Source organism: Anomaloglossus baeobatrachus, chromosome 4 (genome assembly GCF_048569485.1).
Source record: "Anomaloglossus baeobatrachus isolate aAnoBae1 chromosome 4, aAnoBae1.hap1, whole genome shotgun sequence".
Lineage (NCBI taxonomy): Eukaryota > Metazoa > Chordata > Amphibia > Anura > Aromobatidae > Anomaloglossus > Anomaloglossus baeobatrachus.
The window spans coordinates 696,126,079-696,145,896 of NC_134356.1; the positions used below are offsets into that span (position 1 = coordinate 696,126,079).

At 47.1% G+C, this 19,818-nt stretch overlaps 1 long non-coding RNA gene across 5 annotated transcripts in view; it reads left to right on the plus strand.

Annotated features, from left to right (window-relative positions):
* Nucleotides 1–19,818, plus strand: part of LOC142304402 (uncharacterized) — a 510,057-nt gene that overhangs the window by 339,136 nt on the left and 151,103 nt on the right. The window contains exon 8 of one of the 5 annotated variants that reach the window (XR_012753090.1): nt 19,024–19,146. The exons of the other annotated variants lie outside the window; for them this stretch is intronic. This is a non-coding gene — a long non-coding RNA (uncharacterized LOC142304402). Of the gene's footprint in view, nt 1–19,023; nt 19,147–19,818 lie in introns of those variants that run through there. 5 annotated transcript variants of the gene reach the window in all.

Below are 19,818 nucleotides of genomic sequence, written 5' to 3' on the forward strand. Positions count from 1 at the left end.
TTCAGGGTCATTAGCTTTTTTTACAAGGTTCACATTCACCGAACAAAAGGTCTCGCATTTGCCATCAGCCACCATTGACTATACAGTGTGTCCACCCATATCCTGTATACACCGCACCTATATACAGTGTGTCCACCCATATCCTGTATACACCGCACCTCTATACAGTGTGTCCACCCATATCCTGTATACACCGCACCTATATACAGTGTGTCCACCCATATCCTGTATACACCGCACCTCTATACAGTGTGTCCACCCGTATCCTGTATACACCGCACCTATATACAGCGTGTCCACCCATATCCTGTATACACCGCACCTATATACAGCGTGTCCACCCATATCCTGTATACACCGCACCTATATACAGTGTGTCCACCCATATCCTGTATACACCGCACCTATATACAGCGTGTCCACCCATATCCTGTATACACCGCACCTATATACAGCGTGTCCACCCATATCCTGTATACACCGCACCTATATACAGTGTGTCCACCCATATCCTGTATACACCGCACCTATATACAGCGTGTCCACCCATATCCTGTATACACCGCACCTATATACAGTGTGTCCACCTATATCCTGTATACACCGCACCTATATACAGTGTGTCCACCCATATCCTGTATACACCGCCCCTCTATACAGTGTCTCCACCCATATCCTGTATACACCGCCCCTCTATACAGTGTCTCCACCCATATCCTGTATACACCGCACCTATATACAGTGTGTCCACCCATACCCTGTATACACCGCACCTATATACAGTGTGCCCACCCATATCCTGTATACACCGCCCCTCTATACAGTGTCTCCACCCATATCCTGTATACACCGCCCCTCTATACAGTGTCTCCACCCATATCCTGTATACACCGCACCTATATACAGCGTGACCACCCATATCCTGTATACACCGCACCTATATACAGTGTGTCCACCCATATCCTGTATACACCGCACCTCTATACAGTGTGTCCACCCATCTCCTGTATACACCGCACCTATATACAGTGTGTACACCCATATCCTGTATACACTGCACCTATATACAGTGTGTCCACCCATATCCTGTATACACCACACCTATATACAATGTGTCCACCCATATCCTGTATACACCGCCCCTCTATACAGTGTGTCCACCCATATCCTGTATACACCGCACCTATATACAGTGTGTCCACCCATCTCCTGTATACACCGCACCTATATACAGTGCGTCCACCCATATCCTGTATACACCGCACCTATATACAATGTGTCCACCCATATCCTGTATACACCGCCCCTCTATACAGTGTCTCCACCCATATCCTGTATACACTGCACCTATATACAATGTGTCCACCCATATCCTGTATACACCGCACCTCTATACAGTGTGTCCACCCATATTCTGTATACACCGCACCTATATACAGCGTGTCTACCCATATCCTGTATACACCGCACCTATATACAGTGTGTCCACCCATATCCTGTATACACTGCACCTATATACAATGTGTCCACCCATATCCTGTATACACCGCACCTCTATACAGTGTGTCCACCCATATCCTGTATACACCGCACCTATATACAGTGTGTCCACCCATATCCTGTATACACCGCACCTCTATACAGTGTGTCCACCCATATCCTGTATACAACGCACCTATATACAGTATGTCCACCCATATCCTGTATACACCACACCTATATACAGTATGTCCACCCATATCCTGTATACACCACACCTATATACAGTATGTCCACCCATATCCTGTATACACCACACCTATATACAGTGTGTCCACCCATATCCTGTATACACCGCACCTATATACAGTGTGTCCACCCATATCCTGTATACACCGCACCTCTATACAGTGTGTCCACCCATATCCTGTATACAACGCACCTATATACAGCGTGTCCACCCATATCCTGTATACACCACACCTATATACAGTATGTCCACCCATATCCTGTATACACCACACCTATATACAGTGTGTCCCCCCCATATCCTGTATACACCACACCTATATACAGTGTGTCCACCCATATCCTGTATACACCGCACCTATATACAGTGTGTCCACCCATATCCTGTATACACCGCACCTATATACAGTGTGTCCACCCATATCCTGTCCACCGCCATAAACTTGAGAACACCGGCAGCTATAGGCATAGAAGTGGTGTCTAGGTATAGTAAAGTAGCCATGCGCTAAGCAATGAAACCACCTATAGCACCACCTGGTGGAAAACAACGGAGTTAGCATTTTTATCTCGAAAACAGAATGAGATAGAGAAAAAAAGTGATATAAAAAATTGTAGGACATCAACAATTCAATACAAATCGACACCTTGCACAGAAATGCTATGATTAGAAGGTGTAAACCTCACAAGGCTGCGGACGTGAAGCGACACCTCATGGAGACCTTCCTACAAGTCATTGGGTATGGAGCTGTGTGGAGTGGCCTCCGCTCACCTGACCTGACCCCATTGGACTTCTTTCTGTGAGGTCACATCAAACAGCAGGTGTTTGCGACCCCTCCACCAACATTGCAGGACCTACCACCACGTATCACAGATGCTTGTGCAAACGTGTCACCTACCATATTACACAGCGTGCCGCAAGATACAGTATGCTGTGCAGAGGCCAGATGTGCATTGCAGCCAGATACAGTATGCTGTGCAGAGGCCAGATGTGCATTGCAGCCAGATACAGTATGCTGTGCAGAGTCCAGATGTGCATTGCAGCAAGATACAGTATGCTGTGCAGAGGCCAGATGTGCATTGCAGCCAGATACAGTATGCTGTGCAGAGGCCAGATGTGCATTGCAGCAAGATACAGTATGCTGTGCAGAGGCCAGATGTGCATTGCAGCAGGATACAGTATGCTGTGCAGAGGCCAGATGTGCATTGCAGCCAGATACAGTATGCTGTGCAGAGGCCAGATGTGCATTGCAGCAGGATACAGTATGCTGTGCAGAGGCCAGATGTGCATTGCAGCAGGATACAGTATGCTGTGCAGAGGCCAGATGTGCATTGCAGCAAGATACAGTATGCTGTCCAGAGGCCAGATGTGCATTGCAGCCAGATACAGTATGCTGTGCAGAGGCCAGATGTGCATTGCAGCAGGATACAGTATGCTGTGCAGAGGCCAGATGTGCATTGCAGCAAGATACAGTATGCTGTGCAGAGGCCAGATGTGCATTGCAGCCAGATACAGTATGCTGTGCAGAGGCCAGATGTGCATTGCAGCAAGATACAGTATGCTGTGCAGAGTCCAGATGTGCATTGCAGCCAGATACAGTATGCTGTGCAGAGCCCAGATGTGCATTGCAGCAAGATACAGTATGCTGTGCAGAGGCCAGATGTGCATTGCAGCCAGATACAGTATGCTGTGCAGAGGCCAGATGTGCATTGCAGCCAGATACAGTATGCTGTGCAGAGCCCAGATGTGCATTGCAGCAAGATACAGTATGCTGTGCAGAGGCCAGATGTGCATTGCAGCCAGATACAGTATGCTGTGCAGAGCCCAGATGTACATTGCAGCCAGATACAGTATGCTGTGCAGAGGCCAGATGTGCATTGCAGCAAGATACAGTATGCTGTGCAGAGGCCAGATGTGCATTGCAGCCAGATACAGTATGCTGTGCAGAGGCCAGATGTGCATTGCAGCAAGATACAGTATGCTGTGCAGAGTCCAGATGTGCATTGCAGCCAGATACAGTATGCTGTGCAGAGCCCAGATGTGCATTGCAGCAAGATACAGTATGCTGTGCAGAGGCCAGATGTGCATTGCAGCCAGATACAGTATGCTGTGCAGAGGCCAGATGTGCATTGCAGCCAGATACAGTATGCTGTGCAGAGCCCAGATGTGCATTGCAGCAAGATACAGTATGCTGTGCAGAGGCCAGATGTGCATTGCAGCCAGATACAGTATGCTGTGCAGAGGCCAGATGTGCATTGCAGCAGGATACAGTATGCTGTGCAGAGGCCAGATGTGCATTGCAGCAGGATACAGTATGCTGTGCAGAGGCCAGATGTGCATTGCAGCAAGATACAGTATGCTGTGCAGAGCCCAGATGTACATTGCAGCCAGATACAGTATGCTGTGCAGAGGCCAGATGTGCATTGCAGCAAGATACAGTATGCTGTGCAGAGGCCAGATGTGCATTGCAGCAAGATACAGTATGCTGTGCAGAGGCCAGATGTGCATTGCAGCCAGATACAGTATGCTGTGCAGAGGCCAGATGTGCATTGCAGCAAGATACAGTATGCTGTGCAGAGTCCAGATGTGCATTGCAGCCAGATACAGTATGCTGTGCAGAGCCCAGATGTGCATTGCAGCAAGATACAGTATGCTGTGCAGAGGCCAGATGTGCATTGCAGCCAGATACAGTATGCTGTGCAGAGGCCAGATGTGCATTGCAGCCAGATACAGTATGCTGTGCAGAGCCCAGATGTGCATTGCAGCAAGATACAGTATGCTGTGCAGAGGCCAGATGTGCATTGCAGCCAGATACAGTATGCTGTGCAGAGCCCAGATGTACATTGCAGCCAGATACAGTATGCTGTGCAGAGGCCAGATGTGCATTGCAGCAAGATACAGTATGCTGTGCAGAGGCCAGATGTGCATTGCAGCAAGATACAGTATGCTGTGCAGAGTCCAGATGTGCATTGCAGCAAGACACAGTATGCTGTGCAGAGGCCAGATGTGCATTGCAGCAGGATACAGTATGCTGTGCAGAGGCCAGATGTGCATTGCAGCAGGATACAGTATGCTGTGCAGAGGCCAGATGTGCATTGCAGCCAGATACAGTATGCTGTGCAGAGTCCAGATGTGCATTGCAGCAGGATACAGTATGCTGTGCAGAGGCCAGATGTGCATTGCAGCAGGATACAGTATGCTGTGCAGAGCCAGATATGCATTGCAGCAAGATACAGTATGCTGTGCAGAGGCCAGATGTGCATTGCAGCCAGATACAGTATGCTGTGCAGAGTCCAGATGTGCATTGCAGCAAGATACAGTATGCTGTGCAGAGTCCAGATGTGCATTGCAGCAGGATACAGTATGCTGTGCAGAGGCCAGATGTGCATTGCAGCAGGATACAGTATGCTGTGCAGAGGCCAGATGTGCATTGCAGCAGGATACAGTATGCTGTGCAGAGGCCAGATGTGCATTGCAGCCGGATACAGTATGCTGTGCAGAGCCAGATGTGCATTGCAGCAAGATACAGTATGCTGTGCAGAGGCCAGATGTGCATTGCAGCAAGATACAGTATGCTGTGCAGAGTCCAGATGTGCATTGCAGCAAGATACAGTATGCTGTGCAGAGACCAGATGTGCATTGCAGCAAGATACAGTATGCTGTGCAGAGGCGAGATGTGCATTGTAGCAAGATACAGTATGCTGTGCAGAGGCCAGATGTGCATTGCAGCCAGATACAGTATGCTGTGCAGAGGCCAGATGTGCAGTGCAGCAAGATACAGTATGCTGTGCAGAGGCCAGATGTGCATTGCAGCAAGATACAGTATGCTGTGCAGAGTCCAGATGTGCATTGCAGCAAGATACAGTATGCTGTGCAGAGGCCAGATGTGCATTGTAGCAAGATACAGTATGCTGTGCAGAGGCCAGATGTGCATTGCAGCAAGATACAGTATGCTGTGCAGAGGCCAGATGTGCATTGCAGCCAGATACAGTATGCTGTGCAGAGGCCAGATGTGCAGTGCAGCAAGATACAGTATGCTGTGCAGAGGCCAGATGTGCATTGCAGCAAGATACAGTATGCTGTGCAGAGGCCAGATGTGCATTGCAGCCAGATACAGTATGCTGTGCAGAGGCCAGATGTGCAGTGCAGCAAGATACAGTATGCTGTGCAGAGTCCAGATGTGCATTGCAGCAAGATACAGTATGCTGTGCAGAGGCCAGATGTGCATTGTAGCAAGATACAGTATGCTGTGCAGAGGCCAGATGTGCATTGCAGCAAGATACAGTATGCTGTGCAGAGGCCAGATGTGCATTGTAGCAAGATACAGTATGCTGTGCAGAGGCCAGATGTGCATTACAGCAAGATACAGTATGCTGTGCAGAGGCCAGATGTACATTGCAGCAAGATACAGTATGCTGTGCAGAGCCAGATGTGCATTGCAGCAAGATACAGCATGCTGTGCAGAGGCCAGATGTGCATTGTAGCAAGATACAGTATGCTGTGCAGAGCCCAGATGTGCATTGCAGCCAGATACAGTATGCTGTGCAGAGCCCAGATGTGCATTGCAGCCAGATACAGTATGCTGTGCAGAGGCCAGATGTGCATTGTAGCAAGATACAGTATGCTGTGCAGAGGCCAGATGTGCATTGCAGCCAGATACAGTATGCTGTGCAGAGCCCAGATGTGCATTGCAGCCAGATACAGTATGCTGTGCAGAGGCCAGATGTGCATTGCAGCAAGATACAGTATGCTGTGCAGAGTGCAGATGTGCATTGCAGCAAGATACAGTATGCTGTGCAGATGTGCATTGCAGCCAGATACAGTATGCTGTGCAGAGGCCAGATGTGCATTGCAGCTGACGGTGGCCACCTTGAGCATCAAAGTTAAATGAGCGACATATGCGTTTCCAGCATTCAGTGTGTTGGGGAGGTCATGGGTTTCATATCATAGCATTTCTGTATGCAAGGTGTTGATTCGTATTGAATTGATGATGCCCTGCAACTTTCTAATTCACGTTTTTTCTCTATCTTGTTCTGTTTTCGAGATAAAAATGCTAACTCCGATGTTTTCCCCCAGGTGGCGCTATAGGTGGTTTTATTGCGTAGCGCATGGTTACTTTACTATACCTAGACACCACTTCTATGCCTATAGCTGCCGCCGTTCTCAAGTTAATGGTGGTGGACAGGATATGGGTGGACACACTGTCTAAGCTGTCATTATAAAGTCTTTCAGAAGGCGACAATACAAAATTGATTCTTAAGATGCTAAAACTTTAGTTTATCAGGTCCTAAAAGAATCGCGGCCATCACCTAGACAGGGATCTCAACTTAAAACATTGTCTTTTGGGTTGCATCCACAGAGTAGATGCTGACCAATTGTGCGAGCCTGTAGCCAGAGTGGTCAAACATGGCTGATTTCTCTTTCCGAGCTATTAAAGAGCAGACACAAATTTTCTTTGACAAGACGGCGCCAAAAATCCCAATCATCCTAAAACTATTGCCAGCCATGACACCTCTTCATCTACAGTGCCGAACGCAGAGTGTTCACTGTAGTAAAAGTCTCACATCCAGGTTTTCTTTGACGGGCATATCGTATCCTTCATTTTTTGTTAATTACAGCAGATTTGAGAGGAACATTTGTAATCTTTAACCTTAGTATACTCATTGAGATCTTGTAATTTTTTTTTTCAGAAATTAAAATTCTGGAAAAAGACCTAAGAGTATATTGTGTTTACTGTGAAAAATACTCAATTCTCAAAAATTATTGACAATACAGTTTGGGGATAAGTGATTTATTTTGCATACTATGAAGGTTACCAATCACCACCAATTTCCATAAATTTCAGACTTAATAAAGAGGGATTGTGAGGTCATAGGGAAGCATTGCAGACTGAATGTTCTAAGGCTCCCGGGATAAGAACAAATACGTATTTGAAGAATATTCCAACTTTTGGAGCTATATGACTAGGTGGTAGACAATAGAGTTGAGCAAATAAAGCATTATTCAAAGTTTCCAATTTTCATAGATTTTCTCTGTAATTTTTATTTTCAGAGATGTTATTCTTCAGAAACAGATCTCTTTTTATGCTTGGGGTATAAACAGACCTCGAAGCATAAGAAATGTAATAACCAGGAATGCTCAGGTGCTCAGTACTGGTAACTAGTGATGAGCGGGCACTACCATGCTCGGGTGCTCAGTACTGGTAATTAGTGATGAGCGGGCACTACCATGCTCGGGTGCTCTGTACTGGTAATTAGTGATGAGCGGGCACTACCATGCTCGGGTGCTCTGTACTGGTAACTAGTGATGAGTGGGCACTACCATGCTCAGGTGCTCAGTACTGGTAACTAGTGATGAGCGGGCACTACCATGCTCGGGTGCTCTGTACTGGTAATTAGTGATGAGCGGGCACTACCATGCTCGGGTGCTCAGTACTGGTAACTAGTGATGAGCGGACACTACCATGCTCAGGTGTTCAGTACTGGTAACTAGTAATGAGCGGGCACTACCATGCTCGAGTGCTCAGTACTGGTAACTAGTGATGAGCGGGCACTACCATGCTCGGGTGCTCAGTACTGGTAACTAGTGATGAGCGGGCACTACCATGCTCAGGTGCTCAATACTGGTAACTAGTGATGAGCGGGCACTACCATGCTCGGGTGCTCAGTACTGGTAACTAGTGATGAGCGGGCACTACCATGCTCAGGTGCTCTGTACTGGTAACTAGTGATGAGCGGGCACTACCATGCTCAGGTGCTCAGTACTGGTAACTAGTGATGAGCGGGCACTACCATGCTCGGGTGCTCAGTACTGGTAACTAGTGATGAGTGGGCACTACCATGCTCAGGTGCTCAGTACTGGTAACTAGTGATGAGCGGGCACTACCATGCTCGGGTGCTCAGTACTGGTAACTAGTGATGAGCGCGCACTACCATGCTCAGGTGCTCAGTACTGGTAACTAGTGATGAGCGGGCACTACCATGCTCGAGTGCTCAGTACTGGTAACTAGTGATGAGCGGGCACTACCATGCTCGAGTGCTCAGTACTGGTAACTAGTGATGAGCGGGCACTACCATGCTCGGGTGCTCAGTACTGGTAACTAGTGATGAGCGGGCACTACCATGCTCGAGTGCTCAGTACTGGTAACTAGTGATGAGCGGGCACTACCATGCTCGGGTGCTCAGTACTGGTAACTAGTGATGAGCGGGCACTACCATGCTCGGGTGCTCAGTACTGGTAACTAGTGATGAGTGGGCACTACCATGCTCGAGTGCTCAGTACTGGTAACTAGTGATGAGCGGGCACTACCATGCTCGGGTGCTCAGTACTGGTAACTAGTGATGAGCGGGCACTACCATGCTCGGGTGCTCAGTACTGGTAACTAGTGATGAACAGGCACTACCTTGCTCAGGTGCTTGGTACTTGTAACTAGTGATGAGCGGGCACTACCATGGTGCTCGATAATCGTAACTAGTGATGAGTAGGCACTACTATGCTCGGGAGCTTGGTACTCATAACTAGTGATGAGCGGGCACTACCATGCTCAGGTGCTTAGTACTCGTAACTAGTGATGAGCGGGCACTACCATGCTCGGGTGCTCAGTACTGGTAACTAGTGATGAGCGGGCACTACCATGCTCAGGTGCTCAGTACTGGTTACTAGTGATGAGCGGGCACTACCATGCTCAGGTGCTCAGTACTGGTAACTAGTGATGAGCGGGCACTACCATGCTCAGGTGCTCAGTACCCGTAACTAGTGATGAGCAGGCACTACCATGCTCGGGTGCTCTGTACTTATAACTAGTGATGAATGAGCACTACCATGCTCGGGTGCTCAGTACTGGTAACTAGTGATGAGCGGGCACTACCATGCTCGGGTGCTCAGTACTGGTAACTAGTGATGAGCGGGCACTACCATGCTCAGGTGCTCAGTACTGGTAACTAGTGATGAACGGGCACTACCATGCTCGGGTGCTCAGTACTGGTAACTAGTGATGAGTGGGCACTACCATGCTCGGGTGCTCTGTACTTATAACTAGTGATGAATGAGCACTACCATGCTCGGGTGCTCTGTACTGGTAACTAGTGATGAGCAGGCACTACCATGCTCCGGTGCTCTGTACTTATAACTAGTGATGAATGAGCACTACCATGCTTGAGTGCTCTTTATTCGTAACTAGTGATAAGTTAGCACTGGCATGCTTTAGTGCTCGGTACTCATAACTAGTGATGAGTGAGCACTGCCATGCTTGAGTGCTTGGTACTTGTAATGAGCAGTTTAATGCTCGGAGCGGCTTGACTCCTGTACCAAGAATAATGGAAGTGAGTGGGAAATTTCAGAATTTTTCAAAGATCTTCCAGAAAAATGCTTGAGTTCCCCATTGACCTCCATTATATTTTATACATGAGTTGCACCCATCCGAATGTCCAACTGCTCATTACGAGTACCGAGTCCCCGAGCATGGTAGTACTCGCTCATCACTATAATAAGTAAAAAAATATAAAAAAATCATATACTCATATTATCGCTCACTAATGATGTGCATGCATGCTCGCCACGGCTCGATACATCGGGGTGCTCGGGTACTCACTGTGATATTTTCGAGTAACATGCATCAAGCGTTGGACTACTTGCCTATCAGTGCTGTTCACATCTCTGGACTCTCTGCTCCTCACAAAATAAGTGGATGCAGATTTTTTGTAAAATTCCACTTGTACATTTTGCTCCTCTCTAGTAGTCAGGTTGTATCACTGTAATATACATTGTTCTGGTGAAGGAAGGGTTTTTGTAAGTGAAGAGTAAACATTGAAAAATCCACAAGAATCCTGCAAAATATTTTATTTTTCATTCACCTTAAGGCCCCGTTACATGCAACGACATCGCTAACGAGATGTCGCTGGGGTCACGGAATTCGTGACGCACATCCGGCCTCGTTAGCGACGTCATTGTGTGTGACAGTTATGAGCGACTGCTAATGATCCCAAATACTCACCAAATCGTTGATTGTTGACACGTCGTTCATTTTCAAAATATCGTTGCTCGTTTGTGACGCAGGTTGTTCGTCGTTCCTGAGGCAGCACACATCGCTACGTGTGACAACCCAGGAACGACGAACAATGCCATACCTGCGTCCTCCGGCAACGAGGAGGGAGTGACTAGAGATGAGCGAACCGGCCGTGGTTCGGCTTGAGTTCGGTTCGGCGAACGTTCGACGCACCGAACTCGAACCGCATAGGAAACAATGGCAGGCAATCACAAACACATAAAAACACATTATAAATGTAGACATACAGTTAATAAACATTGCCATAACACTTACAGGTCCCCGCGATCCCTCCTGCACTCTGTCTCCTGCCGCTATTCCATCCGATGATCGCTGAATCCTCCCGGTGACCAGCACTGCCAGCAGTGATGCAGGACCTATCGTGACGTCAAAATAGCCATGTGACCAGTCACGTGTCTGTTATCTCATTGCCTACAGACTGGTCACATGACTATGGCGCGTTATGTAGGACCTGTCATTGCATCTCTCTGTTACACGGTGCATGTTTGTGTATCGCCGTGTACCGGCGACATGCTCTAGCACACGGTCGACTCCCCGCTCTGCTTCCCCGTTCCCTTAAGGTACCGTCACACTAAGTGACGCTCCAGCGATCCCACCAGCAACCTGACCTGGCAGGGATCGCTGGAGCATCACTACACGGGTTGCTGGTGAGCTGTCACACAGGCAGATCTCACCAGCAACCAGTGACCACAGACCCCAGCCAGCAGCACGCGTGGAAGCAATGCTGCACCTGGTAACTAAGGTAAATATCGGGTAACCAACCCGATATTTACCTTGGTTACCAGCGCACACCGCTTAGCGCTAGCTCCCCTGCACTCCTAGCCAGAGTACACATCGGGTTAATTTAACCCGATGTGTAGTCTGGCTATGTGTGCAGGGGGCTGGCACTGGCAGCGTAAGAGCGGCGGACGCTGGTAACTACGGTAAACATCGGGTAACCAAGGAAAGGGCTTCTTGGTTACCCAATGTTTACTGTAGTTACCAGCGTCCGCAGAAGCCGGCTCCTGACCGGCTGACACAGCCGGTCAATCACGGAGATCACCGTTGCCATAGCAACGCGCTTGGTAGCGGTGACGGGGACATCCCGCTACCAGCATGCAGCGGCACCGGAATCACGTGATCGGAGCAGCGTTGCTATGGCAACCCGTGCCACCGGGAGCCTGTGGTCACTCTCATAGAGTGATTTCTGCACGGAGCACAGCGTCTTCCCCCATGCAGCTGTGCTGTCTGATGTAGTAGAGCTGCATGTGTTGAAGGGGAAAGAAGACAGAAGAGCAGGATCGTGGAGAGGTGACAGGGGGTAATAAAGATGGAGTGTCTAATGTGTCTGTGTATTTATTTCTATTAAAGTATTTTTTTTCTGTGTGGTGTTTTTTTTTAACCCTTTATTGGAGATTCTTATTGGCCGGGTCAAACTTGCCTGACATTAAGAATCTCTGACTTAATACTGGCTAGTAAAACAAAGCCAGTATTAACTCATGATTACACAACAAGCCACCCGGCTTCAGGGCTGTTGGAAGAGTTGGATACAGCGCCAGATGATGGCGCTTCTATGAGAGCGCCATTTTCTGGGGCGGCTGCGGACTGCAATCTGCAGCAGAGGGGCCCAGAAAGCTCGGGCTAACCTGTGCTGTGGATTCCAATCCCCAGCTGCCTAGTTGTACCCGGCTGGACACAAAAATGGAGCGAAGCCTACGTCGGTTTTTTTTGTTTTTTTTTAATTATTTCCTAAAATTCATGAATTAAGTAAAAAAAGGGCTTCCCTATATTTTTAGTTCCCAGTCGGGTACAAATAGGCAGCCGGGGGTTGGGGGCAGCCGTACCTGCCTGCTGTACCTGGATAGCATACAAAAATATGGCGAAGCGCCCGTCATTTTTTTTGTAGTTTTTTGGCAAAAAAAATAAAAAATGCTTCCCTGGATTTTCCATTGCCAGTGAAGGTAACACCAAGCAGTGGGGGTTAGCAGCCAGTAGCTGCTTGGATTACCCTTAGCTAGCAATACAAAAAATTCAGCGGGAGCCCATATATATATTTTTTCATTATTTATTTAAATAACTAAAAACAAAAAGGGCTTCCCTGTATTTTGATTGCCTGACATGACAGTGCAGTAAAAATAAATCTTTAAAAAAAATAACGTAGCGCTCCGCGGTATTTTTGATTCTCAGTGCAGATAAAGCAGACAGCTATGGGTTGCCAACCCCATCTGCCTGGCGTTACCTTGGCTGGCAATCAAAATACAGGGAAGCCCATTAATTTTTTCTATTTAAAAAATAGTTTAAAAAAAATGATGTTTGGTCCCCCCATTTTTGATAGCCAGCTAGGGTAAAGCAGACGGCTGTAGCCTGAAAACTACAGCTGGCAGCTTTACCGTGGTTGGGGATCCAATATGGAGGTCACCCCAGGCTCTTTTTTTTATAATTATTTTATAAATATTAATAATTACAAAAAAAGTAGGGTTCCCCCCAAATTGGATCATCAGCCAAGGTAAAGCGGACAGCTGTGGTCCGGTATTCTCAGGGTGGGAAGGTCCATAGTTATTGGGCCTTCACAGCCTAAAAATAGCAGGCCGCAGGCACCTTAGACGTGGCGCATCCACTAGATGCGCCAATCCTGGCGCTTCACCACAGCTCATCCCGTGCCCTGGTGCAGTGGCATACGGGGTAATAAATGGGGTTGATACTAGCTGTAAAGTCACCTGACATCAAGCCCAGCAGTTTGTGATGTCATGGCGTCTGTCAGATACCTGACATCACAAACTGTCAGTACTAACAAAAAAAATCGACAAAAAAAAATTATTTGAAAAAAAACTCCCCAAAACATTCCCTCTTTCACCAATTTATTGTAAGAAAAATAAGGGGGTCTCACGACGACTCTGGACTGTCTAGAATATGGGGGGAGACACTCAGGGAACGTATCCCCCATTTTCTAGGAGTGCAGACCTTCCATGTGTGGAGTGTGGGTGCAATGAATCTGCACTCACTCTCCCCGGGTCCACAAGAGCAGAGTCCATGTCGTAACGGTTGCTACCAAAGCTGCAATGCTCTGCTCATCATGAGGTAAGGGCATGCCTAATCAGGAGAACTATTCTACATTTCCAAATCTTGCTATTTGCTGATATTATTGCTATTCCACCTACTGTATATTGGGGATAGGATCTTGGAGATGGAATACCCCTTTAAGACAAGTTATCCAGCTGAATGAATACTAAACAACAGAGTTTGCTATTTAGATGTATTTTTTTGTGGCATATAACGGACTCTCATGTTTGGTAGTCATTCAGCAGGGCAACTATAAAATCAAATACCTCCATTTGGAAATGTAGTATAGCTCTCCTGATCAACTATTTTCCTTACCTCATGAGCAGGGCATTGCAGTAATAATAATAATTTATTCAGTGCTATTAATTCTATAGCGCTTTGCATACATTGGGAACACTGTCCCCATTGGGGCTCACAATCTAAATTCCCTATCTGTATATCTTTGGAGTGTGGGAGGAAACCAGAGTACCCGGAGGAAACCCACGCAAACACGGGGAGAACATACAAACTCCTTGCAGATGGTGTCCTTGGACTTCAGCGCTGCAAGACTGCAGTGCTAACCACTGAGCCACCGTGCCACCCATTTAGCTTACAGATGCATAACCACCACACACTGTGTCTGAACACAGGAAGCTGAGCTGACAGCCGCTCTGTGCATGCGGCAGCGTCTATTGTGAAGGAGAGGGCCGTGGGGGATCAACGCTGCACAGGTACTGTGGGACACCGGGGAACACCGGTGGGGTTATAGGGGGTGACCTGGCAGGGCCTGGGGAGGAGTTTTCTGTCGCATGTGTCATGGCACATGCGACAGAAATCAGAGGAGTAGGGTGAATGCGGCCGGCGTGCTGCTGTGTGCGCGGTCATCTTGGATTTCTGGGAGGGCATCAGGGGGGGCACTTTGGCGACACCGGGGGACCGGAGGGGACCGGGGAGGAGATTTATCATGTTTGTTCATGCCAGATGGGAGATAAATAATTTTTTACCGGCGCTGTCATTTACTGTAACGTGATCATCGGTGTACGGTGTATACCTGTGATCACGTGAGCGGGGACCGGAAAAACCGTCCTGAATCAGGATCTCCAGGGTCTCAGCTACGCCTGAAACCCCGGAGATTTTCTGACGCTGGGGGGCGTTATTCACTTATTTCTGCCTGCTGTTTATAAACGGCAGATCAGAATAAGGCTACATTAACATGACCAATCCATTTTTGCGGTCTGCAAAAAACAGTCCGTTTTTTTTCACGGGTGCATCCGTGTGGCATCCGTTTCCGTTCCGTAGACGGTCCGTATGTCATCTGTTTGTCATCCGTGTGCCTTCCGGTTTTTTTGCGTACTGCAAATAAAATTAAAGGAGGGAAAATACATAAATTTACCCAGGATCCATAGCTTCATCCTACATGAGGCGGTCACATGTTCACTCCAGTGCCATTTTCTACTGCTTTTCACAGCGTAGAGCGCTCTGGTGATTTTCTTTTGCTTGTGCACTTCATATCAGTCTTTTCTGTCATTATAATGGCAGAAAGACACATAATGTCCCACTCTCCTGCATTTTGTAATTTTGCACCCTTTGGTGCCTTTCATGTGGCATTAAGGGGTGCTTAGCTTTGTATTTAGCCAAAAAAATTAAAAAAAAAATGACGTAGGGTTCCCTCTATTTTTGTAGCCAGCTAGGGTAAAGCAGACGGCTGCAGCCTGCAGACCACAGCTGGCAGCCTCACCTAGGGAATAGTGACCACAATATAATACAATTCCACTTGTCCTTCAGTAAGGTGCCTTGGAGGGGGGTTACAAAAATGCTGAATTTCAGCAAAGCAAAGTTTGATCAGCTTAGAGAAGACCTTCGCCAAATTGATTGGGACAATGTCCTCAAAAATGGGAGCACAGAAAATAAGTGGGAAATTTTTAAATCGGTATTAAACACCCACTGCGAGCAAGCCATACCATACGGAAATAAGAGGGCGAGGAACAGGAGAAAACCAATGTGGCTAAATAAGGATGTAAAAGGGGCAATGAATAATAAGAAAAAGGCATTTAAAAAGCTAAAACAAGAAGGCAGCGAGGAAGCATTAAAAATATATAGAGAAAAAAATAAAATGTGTAAAAAACAAATATATTTAGCAAAAGTAGAAACTGAGAGACTCATTGCTAAGGAAAGCAAAAGAAATCCCAAACTATTCTTTAATTATATAAACAGAAAAAAGATTAAAATTGATGGTGTTGGCCCTTTAAAGAATAATGAGGGTAAAATCATAGAAAGTGATGTGGGAAAAGCAAATGTTTTAAATACTTTTTTCTCAACTGTGTTCACACAGGAAAAGCATATGCCAGGGGAAATGCAGAGTGATCATGTAAATGCCCCATTAAGTATGACCTGCCTAACCCAGGAAGAAGTGCAGAACCGACTTAGTAACATTAAAATTGACAAATCACCAGGCCCTGATGGCATTCACCCTCGGGTATTAAGGGAGTTAAGTAATGTGATAGACAGGCCTCTGTTCCTTTTATTTAAAGACTCTATAGAAACTGGGTCTGTTCCACTGGATTGGCGGCTAGCAAATGTGGTACCAATATTCAAAAAAGGGTGCAAAAGGGAACCTGGAAACTATAGGCCGGTAAGCTTAACATCTGTTGTGGGTAAAATGTTTGAAGGGTTTTTAAGGGATACTATTATGGAATGTCTCAATGTTAATAACTGTTTAACTCCATATCAACATGGATTTATGAAGGATCGCTCCTGTCAAACTAACCTGATCAGCTTCTATGAGGATGTAAGCTCTCACATGGACCGAGGAGAAGCATTGGATGTCATTTATCTCCACTTCGGTAAAGCATTTGACACTGTCCCACATAAAAGACTGCTAAGTAAAATGAGAAAGCTTGGGCTCGGGGAAAATGTGTGTAGATGGGTAGGTAGCTGGCTTAGTGGTAGAAAACAAAGAGTGGTTATTAATGGCGCATACTCAGATTGGGCCAGGGTTACTAGTGGGGTGCCACATGGGTCTGTATTGGGCCCCCTACTATTTAATATATTTATTAATGATCTGGTGGATGGTTTACAGAGTAAAATATCAGTATTTGCAGATGATACAAAACTATGTAAGGTAGTTAACACAAAGGAGGACAGTTTGCAACTACAGATGGATTTGAGTAAATTGGAGAATTGGGCTGAAAAATGGCAAATGAGGTTTAACACAGATAAGTGTAAGGTTATGCACATGGGAAGGAGAAACAGATGCTACGATTACTTACTAAATGGGAAACTGCTGGGGAAATCAGACATGGAAAAAGACTTAGGCATCTTAGTGAATAAGAATCTAAATTGGAGTGCCCAGTGTCAGGCAGCAGCCACCAAAGCAAATAGGGTGATGGGATGCATTAGAAGAGGTCTGGGGGCACGAGATGAAAACATCGTTCTCCCTCTGTACAAATCACTCGTCAGACCACACTTGGAGTATTGTGTGCAATTTTGGGCGCCGGTGCTGAAGAAAGACATTACTGAACTTGAAAGGGTTCAGAGGCGGGCTACTAAAATAATAAATGGAATGGGTGCATTACAATACACGGAAAGGTTATCAAAATTAGGTCTATTTACTCTAGAAAAGAGAAGACTTAGGAGAGACCTAATAAATATGTACAAATATATCAGAGGGCCATATAGAGATCTCTCCCATGATCTGTTTGTACCAAGGACTATGACAAGAACAAGGGGGCATTCTTTTCGATTGGAGGAAAGAAAATTCCTACATCAGCATAGAAGAGGGTTCTTCACGGTAAGAGCAGTGAGGCTCTGGAACTCTCTTCCTGAGGAAGTGGTGATGGCCAACTCACTGAATGAATTTAAGAGAGGAATGGATGCTTTTCTTGATAGCAAAAGTATAGGTTAAAAATAGCATAATCTTACAGGTAGATAGAAGAGAGACCAAGATTATTAGAGGAATGGGGGGGGCTGCAATACCAAGACAGGTTATTAAACTTGGGGTTAGTTAGTTAGGAAAAACAAAGGCTTAGGGGGATCTAATCACAATGTATAAATATATGAGGGGACAGTACAGAGACCTTTCCAAAGATCTCTTTACACCTAGGCCTGCGACTGGAACAGGGGGCATCCGCTAAGTCTTGAGGAAAGAATGTTTAATCATAATCACAGATGAGGATTCTTTACTGTACGAGCAGTGAGACTATGGAGCTCTCTGCCGCATGATGTGATTCACTACTAACATTAAGCAGAGCCTGGATGCCTTTCTTGAAAAATTTAATATTACCAGTTATGTATATTAGATTTTATGACAGGGTGTTGATCCAGGGAACTAGTCTGATTGCCGTATGTGGAGTCAGGAAGGAATTTTTTTCCCCATTGGAGCTTATTTGACACATTGGGGTTTTTTTGCCTTCCTCTGGATCAACATGTTAGGCTACAGGTTGAACTAGATAGACTTAGAGTCTCCCTTCAACCTTAAAAACTATGAAACTATGAAACTTTGAAACCTTGGCTGGTAGTCCAAAACTGAGGGCACCCCACGCTGTTATTTTAAATTAAATAAATAATTAAAAAAAAAAAACACGTAGGGGTCCCCCCAAAATTGGATCACCAGCCAAGGTAAAGCAGACAGCTGGGGTCTGATTTTCTCAGACTAGGGAGGTACATGGTTATTGGACTCTCCCCAGCCTAAAAATAGCAGGCCGCAGCCGCCCCAGATGTTTCGCATCCATTAGATGCGCCAATCCTGGTGCTTCGCCCCAGCTCATCCCGTGCCCTGGTGCGGTGGCAAACGGGGTAATATATGGGGTTAATACCAGATGTGTAATGTCACCTGGCATCAAGCCCTGGGGTTGGTGAGGTCAGGCGTCTATCAGGTACCCGACATCACCAACCCAGTCAGTAATAAAAAAAAATAGATGACAAATACATTTTTATTTGAAAAAACACTGCCCAATACATTCCCTCTTTCACCAATTTACTAGAAAGAAAAACAAATCCAGGTCTGGTGTAATCCAAGGGGTTCCCAAGAGACGATCCACACAGTCCCAGTCAATGAAGAGCAGGATGTTCCCCATTGGCTGGGAGAGCAGTGCAGTGACCTGAGCTAACATCAATGGGTCAGCCCAGGTCACTGCAGGGGATGACAAGTGCTGCTGTCAGCGAGGTACATTACCTGTGATGATCTCCTGCACACTGACTTCAATCATCTTCACAGCCAAGTATCGCGAGCGGCCCGTGACGTCACAGCTAGTCAGTCTCGGATCGGAAGCGAGAGAAGGTGATGTGACAAGCGGCGGCCATGGAGGACAGTGACAGCGCTGAGGTCGGGCCTTCATCACTACAGGTAAGCCGAGCGGGACCATGTGTGCAGAGTGCCAGGTGGGTGGAGCCTAGTGGGGTAATGTGTGCAGAGTGCCAGGTGGGTGGAGCCTAGCGAGGTAATGTGTGCAGAGTGCCAGGTGGGCGGAGTCTAGCGGGACCATGTGTGCAGAGTGTCAGGTGGGCGGTGCCTAGCGGGACCATGTGTGCAGAGTTCCAGGTGGGCGGAGCCATGTGTGCTGGCGGCGGAGTGCGAAGTGGGTGGAGCCTAGCGGGGTCATGTGGCGCTGAGGACGTCAGTGTCGTGGACTGCATGGCTGGGGACAGGTGAGTGTGAGTGTGTGTGTGTGTATGTATGTGTACATGCCGCGTGCAGGAGGGGGCGGAGCGAGCTGAGCGGGGAAGTGTCGGCTTCCTGCACACGTAACTAGGATAAATATCGGGTTACTAACCAAAGCGCTTTGGTTGGATACCCGACGTTTATCTTGGTTACCAGCTTCTGGCAGGCTGCCAGCGATGGCTCCTGCACACTGTAGCTGTAAAAAGCCCTGCTTTTTGCTGCTAGAACCGTTCTCGAACGTAACTAGAACTATCGAACTTTAGCAAAAAGCTCGAGTTCTAGTTCGATCTAGAACAGCCCCCAATATCACTCGAACCGCGAACTGGAGAACTGCGAACCGCGAACCGCGCT